Genomic DNA, 12,474 nt, shown 5'->3' with positions numbered 1-12,474 from the left:
GAGATTGCCTCCATTTTAAGACACTCCATTAGTTTACGATCAACTAAGAAAGGAAAATCACTGCCAATTAAACTATGACACATCCTATGTCGTAAGACCCATCCCAGTTCTAGAGATGTTAAAATGTGAAAAACAGTATGTCATAGAATTGATTAAACATGATACATAGATCAGTGGTTGCAAACTTTTGCCAAGGCCATTTCACAATGTTTTATGATCTAAGTTCTCAGTTGAGTTTGTGACCCTGAATAAATAGTAACAGATACAACCAACACATAATATATGGCCTGTCGCATTTACATTCATTATCTCCACTCCTTTCCACCAGGCTGCAAGGAAGGGATTATGATCCCACTTTACAAGGCAGGAAACTGAGCTCCTAGAGGTTAGGAAAGGTAGGAAAGGTATGAAAGGTGAGGCTGCCAGAATTGGAAGCTGAGATTTGAGCCCAGCTGGGTCTCCCTTCAAAGCCGAGGTGCTTTCTGTTGCTTTAAGGAATTACTCTCTTGGAAAGAGCTGCCTGAGTTGAGAGTGGCTTTGAGAATGGTACCATATCTAAATATTTGTGGATTGTTTTAGAAACAAGTTCCCGCCCATCACACAGCTGTCACCCAGCAATAATGGAGAGACTCTGCTCCTCTCTTCCCGCTAGACTTAAAAGTGAAAGGAGGGGTGAGGGGGTGGCTATTCACCTCCGCAGAAATCACGACAGACATAATGGGGCCGATGCTTTGTGAAACCACACAGTGCAGCTTCACTGTTTACCTTCTGCTAAGTCTTTATTCATAGCAGGGAGAAAGCCCTTTCAAAACTCCTCCTTGGTAAGGTTTTTGGCCTTTTCAAGAGCCTGAAACGTTAGGGCTTCAAATTCTTAAAGCACATGCATAAAGTATTCCTAGTACATTACTTAAAACACAGTTTTTCTTTTTCTTTTTTTTTTCTTTTCTTTTTTTTTTCCCCTGTGATTTGAAGGAGTCCTCACAACAGCCAAGAACAGAATTTTAACTGATGGCAAAAATATAAAGCCTTGAGGTAATGTTTTATCACTATTTATTATTGTATCCAAAGAAGAGGCCTTGACAAGTGCTGGCTGCTGCAGGGTTGCCATGGCAGTAATCATTCAAACAGGGATGGGATTTTTCGAGCCTGCTTAACCCTTTTCTAACCCAGCACTGCAAAGCTGGTAGAAGGATTTTCATTTTGCACAGTACTACTAGATGAGGCAAATATGTCCCTTTGTGACAAGGTCCCAGTCTTGCTCCCCGCTCCCTGAGTCATCACGCCCCCTGGCACCCTTGCTCCATCCACACTGAACCACGTACATTTCTTGAGTGTGCAACAGCCTCTCAGGCCCCTGAACACAGGCACACATGGCTGTTTCTGCTTGGAACACCCTTTAGCACCTATCCGAGCCCCAACTCCTACTCATGTGCTGTTCTGTGAAGACAGCACTTCCTCCAGGAAGCCTTGTTCATCCGTTCCTCTACAGTATGAGTTAGACAGACGTTCCAAGTGGTCCAGTAACACTCTGTACTTACCTCTATCTTAGCTCACGTCACCTTGATTATAGCTGTCTGTTGCGATCTTGGTGAAGAACCTGTGGAGCTGGTCTGCCTGGGTTTGAAGCTCTCCCTCATCCCTAGCTGTGATCTTGGGCAAGCCCTTTGACCTCTCTAAGCCTCAGCTTCCTCCTATGTGAAAGGAGAATAATGATAATAATAACTACTTCACAGAATTACTGTGGGGATTAAATGAGATTATCTAAGTAAAATGCTTAATAGCATTGAGTGAGTGTTCAATGAACATTATAGTAAAATGTCTCCTCGTAGAGTCTGACTCTAACCTCTGTAAGGGCGGAGACCATGCCTTTTATTTTTGAAAATTCAGGACCTAACACACATCAGTCATACAGCAGGCATCCATCCCCTCATTGTCTAATGCTGTGTGCTCAAGAATTGGTTTCTCTACAGAAATAATTTGTCATGGAGGTAAGGCTTACCCCTGAAAATACACACAGAAAATCCCATCTTGTTAATTATAATATTAATTATAAAATTAATTCATATGCATTGATGAAAATTTGGAAAACAGAATTGTAAAGAAAAAAATAAAAACTGTATGTGGTCCTACCATCTACTGTTGATATGTCAATGTGTGTCCTTTCACACACACACATTTTTATGCACATTATACATTTATATTATATTGAAATATTCTAATTTAATTTCTTTTCCAATTTTTTAATTGTGGTAAAATACTTGTAACACAAAATTTATCATCTTAGCCATTTTCAAGTGTACAGGTCAGAGTACAGATGTATTAGATACATCCATAATGGGCGACTATCACCACAATCCACCTTCGTAGCTATTGTCATCTTATAAAACTCAAACTCTGTACCCATTTACACAATAACTTCCCATTCCCTCTCCCCCAGCCCCTGGCAACCACCATATTCCTTTCAATGATTTTGACTACTTTAAGTACCTCATATAAAATGGAATCACACAGTATTTGTCTTTTGCTAACTGGCTTATTTTACTTAACATAATGTCCTCAAGGTTCATCCATTCGTAACACGTGTCAGGACTTCCTTCCATTTAGAGGCTGAATAATATTCCGTTGTGTATACCACATCATACTTATCCATTAATTTGCTGAGCGACACTTGGTTTGCTTCCACATTTCGCCTATTATGAATAACACTGCTATGAACATGGCCGTACAAATATCACTTTGAGACCCTGATTTCAATTCTTTTGGTTATGTACCCAGAAGTGAAATTGCTAGATCATATAGTAATTCTATCTTTAATTTTTTAATGAATAACCTAATTGTTTTCTATAGCAATTGGACTCTTTTCCATTTCCACCAACACGACAGAAGGGTTCCAATTTCTCTCCTTGCCAACAGTTGTTTTTTTCTGGTTTTGGTTTGTTGTTTTTGTTTTGTGTGTGTGTGTGTTTACAAATTTCCTTCTCTTTGGATAAATACCTAGTAGTTGGATTGCTGAATCATATCGTAGCTCTATTTTTAGTCTTTCGAGAAATCACCATATTTTTTTCCATAGTGGCTATCCAAATTTACATTCCCACCAATAGTTTTCCCTTTTCTCCACATCCTCAACAGCATGTTATTTTTTGTCTTTTTAATAATAGTCATTCTAACTAGGGTGAGATGATATCTCATTGTGGTTTTGATTTTCATTTTCCTGATGATTCATGATGTTGAGCATTTTTTCATAGACCTATTGGCTACTTGTATGTCTTCTTTTGAGAAATGCCTATTCATGTCTTTTGCCTGCTTTTTAATGGGATTAATACTTTTTTATTGTTGAGTTTTTTTGAGTTCCTTGCATATTCTGGATATTATTAATAATCCCTTGTTGGATGAATAGTTTACAAATATTTTCTCCCACTCAGAAGGTTGTCTCTTCACTCTGTTGATTCCTTTGCTGTGCAGAAGCTTTTTAGTTTAATACAGTCCTAATTGCCTATTTTTGACTTTGTTGCCTGTGCTGTTAGCCATAAAATATTTGCCTAGACCAATGTCCTGAAGTGTTGTCCTTATGTTTTCTTTTGGTAGTTTTATAGTTTTAGGTCTTACTTTGAAGTCTTTAATCCATCTTAAGTTGATTTTTGTATGTGATGAAAGATAGAGATCCTGTTTCCTTCTTCTGCATACAGATATCCAATTTTCCCAGCACTATTTATTAAAGCAGATGTCCTCCTCTCACTGTATGTTTTTGGTGCCTTTGTCAAAAATCAGTTGTCTCTAAATACATGGATTTATTTCTGGGTTCTCTATTCTGTTCCATTGGTCTATGTGTCTGTTTTTATACCGATACCATGCTGTGTTGGTTATTATAGCTTTGCCGTATATTTTCAAGTCAGGTAGCGTGGTACCTCCAGCTTTATTCTCTTTGCTCAGAATTATTTAAATTTTTCATGTTTAATTTGTCTATTTTTGTGGTTGTTGTTACCTGTGCCTTTGGTATCTTATCCAAGAAATCACTGTCAAATCCAGTGTCATGAAGCTGTTGTCATGTTTTATTCTAAAAGTTTTTTAAAGTTTCTCGTGTTACATTTAGGTCTTTGCTATGGTTTGTCCCTGTGAAAGCCCATGTTGGAATCTTAATTCCCAGCCTGGTAGTGTTGGGAAGTGAAACCTTTAAGAGGTGAGGCCCAATGGGGGGATTGTTTGGGTCATGAGAGGTTTACCCTTGTGGGTGGCCTGGTACCATTCTTGCAGTAATGGATGAATTCCTGTCCTGATGAGACTATATGAGTTCTCATGGGAATGGATTAGTTCCCACAAGAGTGGGTTGCTATAAAGCCAGGAAGTCCCTCAGATTTTGCTTCTTGGCACATGCCCACTTCCCCTTTGACTTCTACCTCGATGTGATGCAGCACCAAAGCCCTCACCAGCAGGTAAGCAGATGACGGCTTTGTGCTTCTTGCACTTCCCAGCCTACAGAACCATGAGCCAAATAAATTTTTCTTTTTAAATTACCAGTCTCTAAGCTATTTTTTCATAGCTCCATGAAATGGTCTAAGATTGTCTTTGGTCCATTTTGAGTTAATTTTGTCTATGGTGTTAGATAAGGATCCAACTCTATTCTTTTGTATGTGGATATCCAGTTTTCCAGCACTGTTTGTTGAAACGGTCATTTTCCCATTGAATAATCTTAGCACTGTCACTGAAGATTGTTTCACCACACATGCAAGAGTTGCTTTCTAAGCTTCTGTAAGCTGTGTGCAGGCTGCTTCAGGCACATGTGCACAGCTGCCTGCCATGGGGCTGGGGTGGGGGATGGGTAGCTGCTACTATGCTAAGAACTGAAATGGGCAGAAATTAACTACGATTTGCCTGTCCAAGCCTTCCCCTAAAAGTTGGAAGCCTTCTACAGACTCCAGAGTTCCCAAATAGTTCATCAGGCAGATTCTGCCAGTGTAATTGTTGTGAGGGTGGGGAGACATATTCCTGGTGCCTCCTGTTCTGCCATCTTCACAAAACCCTCTCTCTAATTTAACTTTTTAAAATATTTGTTGTACAATTTTTCTCTATTTTTGGGCAATTTTTCATAGTATGTGTTAATACTATAATGAATATCCTGTGTCATACATCTTTCTAAGTATCTTGCATTCTTCCTAAAACTTTTTTCCTAAACTGTTCATACACCTTCCAAAAGTTTGTAAGCATACCCATTTTACTGTGTAATTATCAGCACTGGGTTTTATCATAAGAAAACACATTTGCCAATTTTTAGATGAACAAATGGTATCTCGTGTTTTCCCTCTGCTTCTCAACTGATCGTGCAGCTCATCATTGAAACCTTTCTGATGATTGAGTGTGGTCATTCTGAGCATCGAGTAGTACATCCCTCTGTATCTGCTTACTGTTCCCAGAGGCTAATGAGGTATATGGAGCTCTTTGTCCCTATGCGGAATGGCCCCAGATGACTGGGCTTTCTTGGGCATTGGTCCTTCGATTGTAGTTTCTTCCTACAGTGTCAATTTTTGTACGTGACTTCTTGCTGCTTCCAACAGGACATCAAGCCTTCTAATTCTCTATTTTTGATTCATTGTGTTTAACGAGCATTTATTGTATGCCTATAGAGAGCAAGCTTTTTATTATAGAAAGATTTTGAAGTAAAGAGGACTAGAAATAGTAATAAGACATAATAAGTATCTACCCAAAAAAGGAGATAGAAATGTAAACAACAGGAAGTCAACTAGGGAGAGGAAAAAGTGCAAAGTGCGGAGAAGGACTGAGGATAAAAGGAAACAGCTTCACAGTTCCAAAGTGGATTTAGTATTTCTTGAAGCATGATTGTTTTAAAATTCTACCCCAGGAAATTGGTATTGTATAAAATTCTTCTAGCTTGTTGGCATAGAAACCAAATAAACAAAATTAAGTTCTGTACTAAATAAGATTAAATACGCTTTAATTTGGGGCTTTGGGGAGTTCTGTGATAAGGACTCTAAACCTACTGCCACTGACTCCAGGATCTACAGTTGGCTATTCAGAAGGCATTTTTGCTTCTTTCTTCAGTTTCAGCTATGTTTCGTAGAAGGGAGATTTGCTGCTGGGGTATCCAATTAAATTAAATGCTTCTGTGTAACAGTGAGAAAGGATGGCAATAATACAGGGTCTTTGTAACTGAACAATCTGAATGTATTTCCTTCTTCCATCTCTTTGAGAAAGATGCTTACACGGGGGTGACTCAACTGGTTAAAATGTAAATATTACTCAATGTGTTAGATATTTTATTTACATGTGGCCAAAATACACATTTTGAAAACTCCACTTACATATATTACCTGAATGCCTACTGTGGGCTAAGCACTAAATATTTGGCTGTGGATTTGCAAATCCCTAACTGGGATTGTTTTGTTCAATTTTCATCTTGATCTACTTGTATCTTCTAAATCCAAATTGTGTTTTGTAATAAGATGACTTTTTTTTTTTCTGTTGGGTCTTCAGCATATAGTACAGAACCAATCTCACCAGAGGAATATCTGATTTAGCAAAACATTTATTCTATTTCCCTATAGCATGTTATTTCATATAGTACTGCCTGTGATTACAAAGATAAAACTATTTTACAACCAATAATGTGTGAATGATGGGCAGTTTTACTAGAATTGCTTTTCATTTTTGTGCTTCAGCTTTATGAAGGTATCCCATTTTCACATATATATTTCCAAAGACTGTATGTGCATGGGAAAAACAATTCTGAGAACTAATTTGGCACGTATTCTTTTAACAACTCCAGAGAGAACATAAATCATTTATTGTCACTTGTTTCAATAATTTTTCTACAATGAAAGAATTCACAGGCTAAAAAGTTCCATTCTGTATTTACTTGTTCAAGTGTCTCAGATAGGCTTTCAGACTAACTCCTTGGTTTTCTATCACTACGTGAGGTTAATGGACAAAAGTTCACTATTGGAGATATGCACCCACAAAATCTTGCTCCTCCATTTTAAAAAGTTGTTCCAGATGGTGGACTTAAGGCTGTCCTTTGGAGCTGGTTATATTATGCTGTTACTTAAGAATGTCTTCAGGTGCTACTGAGGAATAATGTGCAAATTGGTCCTCTATTCAATTAAAAAATTCAATATGTAGTATTAATTTTACTTTATATTAGTACTAATTATGCATTTAATGGCAAAGGAGAATCATATAGCAACAGGGGTATGTATTAATATCATTATTATAGCATGACCTCCTTAGGTTACCTCTGAGAACTGTCCTTGCTCTCATCACAAATGATTTTGTCATTTCCCCTCCCCGACTAAGACACTAGCATGGTTTCCAACAGCTCAAGGCCGTGTCCTTGGGTCAACCCAGCCCCTCTTAAGTTCCTGCCTGAGAAATCTCAAGGCTGCCAAAAACTTTGCTGTTTGTTCCAGCCAACACCTGAAGGCTGGGCCTCTGTCTCCCAGTCTCTGTGGGAGGATAGGAGCCTAACTGACTTGGATAAGTGCCAGTGAACAAACCCACATGGTCTAATCACATTGACCAACCCCCTACCACTCAATTAATGTAATTTTCCACTTCTGTAACTGTTTGAGCTTCACTGGTTCCTCCCCACTCCCTCTTTCTCCCTTTAAAATGCCCAGTCCCCTCTGGACTGACTGGAGTTGAGCTCATTTCTATACCAAAGACTCTTTTCTCCTACTGCAGTAATTGCCACCTAAAGTCTGTTCTTTACTGCCTTCAACTAGTGTCTGGCTTTGTTTTTTCTTTAACATATCCAGCCCAAAACTTGAACTAAACCAACTAAAATATAGAAGCATAGAAACTTTCAGGGGGCTCAGACACATGTCAATAGCAATAGTCTGTGAATTAAGTATAGTTGAATGGCAACTGGCCACAGTCATGACAGTGACTTACAATCTAGTCTAGTAAGAGAATTAGAAATAATGCTCTGCTCGTCTCAAATTCCTGCTGTAAAATGAAAGAATCAAAGAAGGAAGTCTTTCTGCAAACAAGTAACTAATCAAGCCAAGCTGTAGTAAAAAAAAAATAATAATAATAAAAACATCTCCCTTATCAAAAGGATTACTTTTTCTATTGGTTCTAAAAAATTATTTTTCCATCTACTCATCTTGGCTTCATTGGCTGGAGCTCATGAATCAAACAGAGAAAAGACAGATTAATAAGAGGAAAAAATCGGTTTTAATTAGGTACAGAGCTACATACTTACACACAGGAGTTCACAAAGAAAAATGTGGCTCAAGGAGGCAGCCAGATGGTTAAGAATTAGACCTACCATTTTAGGCTGAACAAAGGAAAAAACAGTTTTGGGCTTCTGGTGGGGGAGGCAAGTTATGGGATGGTGACTGACCATGAGAAGTAGGGTAAACAGGATTATTTAGTGCCTTCTCCATTGGTCAGAATCCTCCTGTGTAATAGAGGGGAGACACTGTAACAAATGGAAATTTTCTTTATAGATGTAAATTTCCTTTACTAAAGGAAAGCGGTGCCCTATTTTTAGAGTTCCACCTGTGTCTGTTGGTTCTCAATGGCCTTTAGCTAAAATAGTCCATATGCCAGAAAGGCATATGGCGGGGGGCAGATATTCTGGTACCCTTCTTGGTGATACACTTTATCTCTGTTGAACATTCTGGGGTTGGGGTGGTGATGAGTGCTGGATTTCCCTGCTGACCAACTGGGGAAATGAGGTGGAAACTGCAAAGGACATTGTGGCTCTCTCAAAAACAGTCCCTCTTCTGATGATAAGTCAAAGCCAACCATGCCCCTTACTGGGATTGGGCCAATGAGATGTGAGGTATGTTTTTCTAGAGTTCTCAGAGGAAAGAGCCAGTTATCTTTGGGTCATGTACATGGTCAAGGACGCATGTGTACCCAGTTGTGCTGGTAGCCATATCATGACAGCAAGAAGAGCCAACCTCAGGATGGAGTTAGTGGCACCAATAGCAGTGTGGAGAAATGGAAGGAAGCTGGATTCTAGATGATATTGCTGTGCCCCCGAGTCCATCAGCCCTGAAGACTGCCCTTACTTAAAGTTACTTAAGACAGTGAATTCCCTTAGTGTGTAGGACATTTTGAGTTGTTAATCTCTTACTGGAAACCAAAACATCTTAATTGAGACAGAAATCCCTGCGGTGTCCTGTAAGGTTTCCATCTCCACTAACAGTAGCAGAGCCCACAAGAGGGAGTCAGTGTTTTCCAGGGAAAGAAGGTGGGCCTTCTAGCTCAAAGGAGCCCCTCTGGGTAGAAACTTGAGCAGTGTCTGAGCAGGTGAAAATGGTCTCCTTCCACCCAGTTTGACCAGCTGCCAGAGGCGACAGAAATTTTGATGAGGGAAGTGGTTGGGGAGTGGGCAAGGAGAAGTAATGTCGAAGCCAGCAAGTCTGTGAAGGCAACTAAATGTGCCAAATGTGTTTGGGTGAGGTAGAGGGGAAGACAAACATTAAAGAGAGGAAAAATGATGAAGAGCATAAAGAGGAGGTCAGAGATGTCTTTTTCTGTATTCTGGAAAGGTGTAAGTTACCTTTGAATCACCTGTTTGATTGTTTTTAAAGATCGGGTAGAACTTAACTCTGAACCCATCTGGTCCTGGTGATTTTTTAAATAGTAGGTCTTTTAAACTTCTTCTGGTCTCTTCTATGGCAGTTGACTAGCTACTCAGGAGGCTGAGGTGAGAGGATTGCTTGAGCCCAGGAGTTCAAGACCAGCCTGAGCAATATAATGAGACCCCCATATCAAAAAAAAAAGTTGAGTTTCTTTGTAACCAAGAATATGACCAAGTGTGGTAAATGTTCCAAATGTCATAAATGTTCTATGAACATGCAAAAATATGAATATTTTATACTCAATACTTTCTACCCAAAGAATACATGGTTTAATATTGTAGAGGAGGAAAAATATTTTCTCCTTCTATACCTGTTTGCTGGGACCCCTGTAACAAAAGACAGATTAACAAGAGAAAAGAACACAAATGTATTTGATATAAGTTTTACATGACACAGAAGCAGAAATGAAGACCCAAAGAAACAGTTAAGCCTGAGTATTTCCTGTGTGGAAAGTCATGGAAAAATATGTTAGGACAAAGGGGATTTGAGCCAAGGGTGGTAAACTGGAGGAAACTTAGCAAGACCTGTTGGTTTGTATTCCTCTCAGCATCCCTCCTTCTTCCCATCTTCGGATAAAAGGATGTTCCTACCCTCCAGGTTTAGGGAAGGCACCTCTCACGTCATGGTCTTATGTCCTGTTTCAGGGGGAAGAAAAGGTCGGAGAGTCTTTCTTGTACCTGCAATTTCTCAATTTCTTCAGCTTAAAATATTCGGTATGTCAAGGCACCATACTTTGTATAGTATATCCTGAACCCCATCATTTCAATAGTTTTGCTATTTAATTTCTATTTGTCATTACTACTAATTTTTTGCCCCATTGGATCCAGATGATTCAAAAAGAAATATATTAAAATATTAATTTTATTGTATTTTTAATGAAGTTCTCCTTGTATTTCTAATACTTTACATATTTAGCTGCTATGTTATCTAATGCATACAACGTAATGACTGATATATAATCATAAATTGCATTTTTTATCATTCTATAATAAATTATCTTTAACTCCATTGGTGCTTTTAAAGTCTGCCTCATCTGGCATTAATATTAATTGCCGCTTTCTCTTTGTTTATGATATAACTTTGTTCATCCCTTTATTTTTTTACTCTTTTTAAAAAATCACTTTGCTTTAAGCATTAAAAAAACAGAATATTGCTGGGGTTTGTTAATTAACCCAACTTGCCAGTCTCTGTTTTACCACAGAAAAGTTAGCCCATTTATATTATATATAACAAATATTTTGTTAATTGTAACTTATTTAATGTTTATACTCTTGGTCTTTGTGTTTCTTCTTTATTCTTTATTTTTGCTGGTTTGTCCAAGTTGTTCTCCATTCCCCAGTTTTCTTGTTAATTGGAAGTTCCACTGAACTCTTCCATTGCACCGGGGGTTACCTTCCCTTTCTCATCACACACAAGCTTCTGGACTATCATATGAAATCCACATGCTATTTCCTCCCAACCAAATCACTCTTTTCTCACCATTCCCACTAATAAATAAGGCCTCGGAATACCTTTACTTCTCCATTCTTCCTACCATGTTACCTTTAAAATGTTTTTACAGAGCAGAATCTATTTCACTTCCAAATGCCTCAGCTTTGCTGATATGGCTTAATACTTTGGGTTCCAGGCCATTATTACATTTCCCTTACAGTAAATTCTTCTTGCTAAAGACTACTTATTTAACTGTTATACTATACAATATCACTCCATTAGCATCTATTTAGCTATACTTATTGCAAGATATGCTGCTTCCCATTTTTGTTTCTCCTCCTCATCTTCTACTCTAATCTGATTTCTCTAAGATAGAATAGGAAGATGGAATTTTCTCTGAATTCCTGTATAGCCACAAATATATTCATTATTTTTCTTCTAACAAATGAATAATAATATCTTGCCCCTGGATATAAAATTCTTGGGTTATAGTTCTTTTCTCTCTGATATTATTAATTTTTATTAGGTTCCTGAGTTGTAGATGACAAAGTCCTATATCAGTCATCTTCTGCTGCTGCTTCTTCTTCTTATATATTGTTTGTATACACACACACATATGTATATATTTGCTCTTTCTCTCTCTAAATTTATAAGATTTTTCTTTATCCTTAGAGTTCAGAAATTTTTCCAGAATATGTCTAAGTGTGGGGATCTTGATAATACATCTCCATCTGCTGACTCATAGAAATCTAATTTGTAATTAAATTTGCCCCTCCTCAATCTGTCCTTTTATGTTTTTCTAATATTTACATGTAAGTCTCTTGGATGTGTCTTCCAAGTCCTTTATCTTTTTGCTCATGATTTCTACCTCTTTGAATTTTTGTTCTTTATTTTGAAATACTTGTGATTGATCTTCCAGGACACTAATTTGAACCCTACTAATCATCCTCTTCAATTCACCCACATACTTGTTTAGTTTAAAAATCATGGGTTGCTTTTTATTTTATTTTATTTTTTTGGTCATCGTTCAGTTCTTTTCTCATTGTTTTGGTTTTCATTTTGGGTGTTTTTTTTTTAAGTATTATAAGTAATACCATTAAGTTCATTTTTATTTTCTTCCAGTGCAAGCTGAAGCCTCTCTCCCCTAGCCTTTCTGTCTTGCAAGGAGCTCTTGCTGTGAAGGTTATGTTATTTTGTCCTCCTTCCGGCTGCTTGATAGCCTTTGGCCATTTATTCTCTAGATCAGTGCTTCTCAAACTTTAATGTGTATATGGATTACCTGGGAATCTTTTTAAATTCTAGATTCAAACTCAGAAGATCTGAAGTATGGCCTGAATGTCTGCATTTCTAACAAGCCCTAACAGGTGTTGTCAATGCTGCTGGTCCATGGACTATGCTTCCAGTAGCACAGCTACTCAAACTTTAGTATACATCA

Source organism: Propithecus coquereli, unplaced genomic scaffold, assembly GCF_000956105.1.
Source record: "Propithecus coquereli isolate 6110/MARCELLA unplaced genomic scaffold, Pcoq_1.0 Scaffold13, whole genome shotgun sequence".
In the NCBI taxonomy this organism is placed as follows: Eukaryota; Metazoa; Chordata; class Mammalia; order Primates; family Indriidae; genus Propithecus; species Propithecus coquereli.
Note: the sequence above shows the minus strand (reverse complement) of the source record.